The sequence below is a fragment of the Paramormyrops kingsleyae genome, chromosome 19 (assembly GCF_048594095.1).
Source record: "Paramormyrops kingsleyae isolate MSU_618 chromosome 19, PKINGS_0.4, whole genome shotgun sequence".
NCBI classification, from domain to species: Eukaryota; Metazoa; Chordata; class Actinopteri; order Osteoglossiformes; family Mormyridae; genus Paramormyrops; species Paramormyrops kingsleyae.
In genome coordinates this window covers 18,720,984-18,727,213 of record NC_132815.1, presented here as the reverse complement: position 1 = coordinate 18,727,213, position 6,230 = coordinate 18,720,984, and the positions used below count along the sequence as shown (strand labels likewise).

The window sequence follows — 6,230 nt, the reverse complement described above, 5'->3', positions numbered from 1 at the left end:
GGTATTGAGGGAAACCAGCCAGTTCTTGTCAGTTTACTAACTCCGTGGTATTTATTATGCTCTCCTTTGCTGCTGTATTATCTATTAACATGAAATTCCGACTAAGGAACAATGTGCATATATATTCCTGCGCTCCGTAACTTGTACATGTATGGTATGACCCTAAAGTCCAATTGACTTGAGGCGTGTTAAAGCCAAAGTCATAACATAGCAGCATGGCTCCATCTACTGCTACACTGTGATATTGCACCATGGTGATGGTGGTCAAAGAAATAATGACCTGTGATTGTTTCCAAGCAGTTAGATGGAATGTGCAATAGAGAGTAGACATGACAGTAATGATAATGTTCTTACAGAAGGGATAGATGATAGAGTGGAGAATTGACCTCATACTGCCTGAGGGTTGGTGTTTAATGAAGATAACCACAGCGGTCATAGGAAACAAAAGGGCTTTCCACACATCTTAAGCGCGGATGTCCGGTGGTGAAGATACATCATCCAGGTGCAGCTGTTTTTCTGGGGAATTCGCATCACCATGGCTAGTGATGAACAGGCCTGTAATGCAAGCCATCATCATCAGATAATTGGCCAGCTGGCTGTGATTGAACCAATTAGACTATAATGGATGAATAGGGTAAGTTGGGTGTATTTGGCCAGTAAAGTTCAAAGTGACTGTCTCTATATAGTACTGCTCCTCACATGTGGCATTATGTATTTTGAATTTTTCTTTCTGATGTTCAGTATTCTTTTCACCCCATACAATACACTTGTTTTAGCAAAGTCCTTTTGATGTTTGCCATCATGCTGTCGTGGACTTCTGTCCCTACCAAGCAGACCTCACACACAAGCAGTGCTGGAATCATGCACTAACAAGGAGGACAAGAGCCTGGAGCTGAAAGCAGTTGTTGAACAAGCAGATATTTGGACACCGAATACGGCATGACAGAGTGGGCCGCCATGCTGGAAGCAAGAAGTGGATGATGGGCGTGTCTTTTGTGCTGCGCTAATTACTATTTTCATTTCAGTTTATGAAACACAACCTGCTATCAGAGGCACATTAGCATGGTCAAAGGCTTCAGCTCGGGTAGGTCATTGCACTAAAACACTCCTGTTAGACATCGCTAACTGCAGAACAGTGGGAGGGTATGGAAGTATAGGGGGCCAGGTCAGGTGACAAAGCCATCATCCACTTGTTGGTAATCTGTCCGTCCATCCATCCATTCATCCATCTCCCAATCGCTTAAACACATTAGTGTTATGGGGGTGGACCCTATCTTAGGCAGCACCGGGCACACAGTGGGGATACACCCAGAACCGGGTACCAGTCCCAGGGTTTTAATTTGAATAAAAAATCGCCCCTGCTTTCCTTTTGTCCCTGTACCAGGAGGTTCTGCTCGCTGCCTGACCTGAGGGAGTTTCTTACAAATTAATTTGCTTCATCAGACAACCTCTAGCTGTCCATTTTATCCAACACAGCTGGAGCCTACACTGTAAAAAAAAAAAGTTGAGTTAACTTAAAATAATAAGGCAACCTATCACAAGCACTTTTATGAGTTAACTGAACAAACAGAGTCTGAAGACAAAGCAACTCAAAGTATTTTGTTAAAATCCTTAGTTCTCACAACATAAATATATTTGTTTACCTAACAGGTTGATCTATTATGTATTCATGATTATTTTCATAATTAGAATTTAATAAACCACAAAACAAATTTCTCTCTTTTTTTTAATAGTTTGTCCGAACACATTACAATACAGTCTACCATATGCCATACACGTCTTCTGCATTAGGCATGTTTGTAGAAAAATAGTACAGAAATGTTAATCATTGGAAAATTTGTAAATTATAAAAACTACCACTTTTTTCAACATAAATTGAAAGATGAGCTCCAAAAAAGTAATATTTTGCCCAAAAACCCAAAACAAACAAAAGTAAAAGCATCCGAGCAAAACCTCGAACCACAGTGTATAAAGCATTCTTATTCGGCAGAACAGCAAAGTACATAAAATCCAAAACAAGTATACGTCAAAATATACTAGATTCAAACACTGCATAAAGAATTTTGTATTATTTTGGCAGATCAACATTGAGAATACATTAACATCTCATCTGAATAAACCTCAAACCTTAGTAAAGTATGATTCATATACTGTATAGCATGAACTATTTTACTGCATGTAAGTGTATCTGAAAAAAAATAGCTTGTACCGCTACAGCCAGATAAAAACAAAAAACAAAACTCAAAGATTCAGTATTCTTTAAGGGTGCAAAGATTGAACCAAATTATACATTGTAATAAATCAGTATGTACTACTAAATTTTGATTGCAAAGATCATTGTCCCATTTGCCATAGCTCCAATAACATCCGCAAAATGGTCAGCTACAACAATTTTGATTTTAGTGACTGGACTCTCGCAGAGCAGGTATCACCAAGATCCATAAAGATTTTCTGAATGACTTCAAAAGTATATTTCAGTTCTTTTGGGTATTCCATATTGAGTGCATACAAGAGACCGAACAAGTAAGCAAAGGCTTCAGGCAGATCTGGAATTTCCTGAAGAACAATGGCCTCTTCCAGGATTATTGCATGGTTGATCACAGTGGCCAGTGAAGCAGGAGTGCCAACATCATCTTCAACCACAGTGAGGATTCTGATCTTTACACCTCTGGTGCTGCGGTCTTCAGGGTCAACGTCCTAGGAGATTAAGTGATAGGAGGGGGCATTAATTGACATGTAAACATAATTACTTATTGTTATTAGGGTTTGAGCAATGGTGGTGCTTGCAGCCCTAATTATTATTTTTATAATGTGCAAAGAAAATGAACAAATGTAATACTAAGCATGCTAACAAATTACAAATAAGGTATGAAAAGGGCAACTTACCAGACACATCTTGAGCAAGAAAGCCGAATTTTCACGCAGAATGAGTGGCAGTCCCTCAAGAGCTGCTCTTTTTCGGTGAGTGACAATATCACTGGCCTGAAAAAAAAAGAAAGTTTACAAAGGGAGCAGATGCTTTACCGCCTTATAAGTCTTATGGATTAAATGGATCTCAAATTGAGAGTAAAAAGGATCATTTGTGATTAATTGCACAGTGCTTTCACAGTGGGGAACAATTATATAGTTTATAATTATTATACAATTATTCCTAAAATTCACCAGTTCAATTAGATTCCCACACAACACAGACGAAAGATATGCAAACTTGCTTTAATTACCCTATTCAGGAAGGTACTTCAGTATTTTAAATATGTGTATTGTATATTAAAGAATCTTAAAGAGTACCTGGTCATCCAGCTTGTCCAAAAGTGTCTTCATTTCTGGACTACTAATTTGCAAAAACTTTTTTTTCCAGCCATTTCACATATTTAAAATGTGATTTCCAGCTAGCGAACTGTCTTGAGGTAAGTTAAGTTGGCCTGGATAGCCAGCGCCACAATACAATTTATTGGCCGTTTAGTCGAGGTAACCGAACGTCTCAAGTGATGTATATTGCCTGAATGTCACACGATGTTCTTGATATACTTAGTTCTCACTGTCTGTTCCACTGTTAAAACCGTTAAGAATACGCGCAACGTTTAAACAGTGCCGACAGGCATCCGGATAGACAGGACTTAAAGTTAACGTTATATTCCTTGTTTTGCAAATGCATATGACTAGCAAACGTCACGTTGAACTCATTGCAATACTCATGTATTTTTTTTTTCAATAAATAAATGACAAATTCGCTGTTCAAACATAAGCATTCAAAAGTCTAAATTAGTTAAAAAGCTAACATAACCCCGCAAGCAGCTACATTCGAATAGATAGTTATTTTGGGACACCAACATCCAAGCTTACACGTCAAATAATATAACTTTAAGTTAGATGATAATAAAAAAAGATTAATACATAACTTACCTATGATTTGGCAGAAATGCTGGACTGCTTTGAACCAGCACGCTGTTTCAAATCAACACTACACTAGTAAAACAGATTATGTAGTTAGCTTGGTAGCACATCACATATTAAATGAAAAAAAAAAGTTATTCGATCATGAAAATGATTGACACTCACCTGTAACTCGGCAGAAACAAGTGAATTGTTGGCACGATGCTGCCCTTTCACTAATCCCCGCAGTTGAAGTTTCATATTACCATGCGATTGGGCCAACAAGACGCAAACGCACGCTTTAACGCAAAACTAACATTTTAATGTAAGTTCAACAAAACATTTTTAGTATTATGCAGTTTTTTAACATTGAAGCAACATATTTGTTGAATAAACTAAGTATTATTTCTGAATATTTCAAACAAAAATATCTTAGTTCAGTTTACTTTTAAAACTTTATCTAGATAACTTTTCATAAGTTGGCTTTTTTACAGTGTAGTTCCTGTTTACACATCAGGCCTGCACTGGCTGCTCACATTCCAGTTATACATCAGGGTAGTCAAATCCAGTTGAGGGTAGTGATTCAACAGCACCGATGTGTTTTTAACATGCGGGTCACCCTTGCAGGTTGTGTGACTTGCTCAACAAGGTTCACATGCTACTGTACATTTAGCCTTTTTCAATGGTAGGCATTGTTCTTAGAGAAGGAGGCATGAAAGAATTAACAGCCACCCTATTAGCTAGTTATTGGGCTAAATGCCACAAACAGGAAACAGTGCCAGAGGTGTTTGGCTGTAGATGAATCAAAACGGAGTAACGCTATAGTCACTCATCTGCAGTCTGCCTGCATACTTTTCAAGCTTTTTTCCTGTTTACTCAGATCCATGTCATAAAAGAAAAAATCAGGGTGGAACAATTTCCTCACGCAAGGTTGTTGTCATACCATTGACCAATCAGGAGCCTCTGGAGGCGTGGCTATTCTCTGTACCATATTGCTGTATCGCTTTCTGTGAAATTACTCAAGAAGGTTTGTCCAGCAAACAAACTTCATGTCTCTCATAGAAATCCATGAATGCATGGACCACATCAAAAATGTCAAGTATCCCTCAGGTTAAAGAGGCTTAAACCTCTGCTAACAATCCAAGAATGTGTTTCATGACATACTCATTGGCTACCATTTGGGTTTTGTTTGAAATGCAAGTATTTTTGGATTTGCCTGACAGAAATGCAGTGGAGAAGCTTCTCAGTTGATGTTAATATTGCAACTCTCCAACATATTTCTAAGGAGAAATTTAGTTTAATAGAAAGATATTTTGTGACAAATTCAAACAATTGCTCGTATTCGTAATATCCATCCATCCATTTATCCATTTTCTGTAATTGCTTGTCCGATTTAGGGTTGTAGCAGTTCAGAGCCTATCTTGGAGGCTATGGGCACAAGGCAGGGAACAACCCAGGATGGGACACTAACCCATCGTAGGACAGACTCACACACCACTCACTCACACCACATTTGTTAATCTGCTGTATGACAATGTCTTATGGGCACCAGTGAACTGTGAAGTACAGGTGTCCCTTAAATTTCCAGCATTGGAGTAAGTTTTCCTTTTCATGTTGAAAAGGCTGAATGTAAGAAGCACGACCCTAACCCTAACCCACCTATGTCCGTTGTACGTGAAACCGCCTGGTGATGCTTTACTCCCCAAGCGAGCTAGATGGGCCGAATGGCCTCCTCTCGTTTGTATAGTTCTTATGTTCTTATGATTTGGTTTCACCTTTAATTGAATTACAGATTATCACACAGACATCGTATAGGAGTTCAGCCATGGGGAATGAAAATCAGTTTTGCCCACCAAAAGTTTCTAATTGAAAAACAGCAATTTATTGCCCATTGCATATTGGAATGCAATGGTCTGCTGTAAATCTGGCAGGTGCCAGCAGGGGGAGCCACCTGAGAGTTATGCTTATCAACGAAGGGGTGGGACAGTCTTCTCTAGCACAGCTTAACACCCATGCTAGGGACAAGGAACAAGTGAGATGCATGTGCTTGCTGTCCATGTGAGTCTTGTTCCACCATGCAGGGCCTAATGGTCCTGCTACCTCCTGACTGACCCTACTGTCTCATTTTCCACTATCTCCCTTAATAAATTCCCCCCCTCAAGGAGCATTAGCCTGCATCCTCATCTCCAGAGTCTTCTTCATACATAGCTATCTGCTGTAGTATGAAAACCAGACGAACCAGAAAGAAGGTTAAAGAGATAAATATTCAAATCATGTTCACATTTCTGACAGCATCTGATATAGCAGCTTAAAATTAGCCCGTACCTGCATTTTGAATTCAGGAGCTGTTCTGTGTT

At 39.0% G+C, this 6,230-nt stretch overlaps 1 long non-coding RNA gene across 3 annotated transcripts; it reads right to left on the bottom strand.

Annotated features, from left to right (window-relative positions):
* Positions 1 to 1,712: 1,712 nt before the first annotated feature.
* LOC140581150 (uncharacterized) lies at positions 1,713 to 4,365 on the bottom strand. 3 transcript variants are annotated; one of them, XR_011984203.1, is made up of 3 exons: positions 3,289 to 4,365; positions 2,887 to 2,982; positions 1,713 to 2,697 (listed from the first exon to the last, which is right to left on the bottom strand). It is a non-coding gene; the product is annotated as an uncharacterized lncRNA (long non-coding RNA). The 3 variants fall into 3 exon arrangements; XR_011984202.1 differs by having other exon boundaries at positions 2,887 to 3,966; positions 4,060 to 4,365; XR_011984201.1 differs by having other exon boundaries at positions 2,887 to 4,365.
* Between the last annotated feature and the right edge of the window lie 1,865 nt (positions 4,366 to 6,230).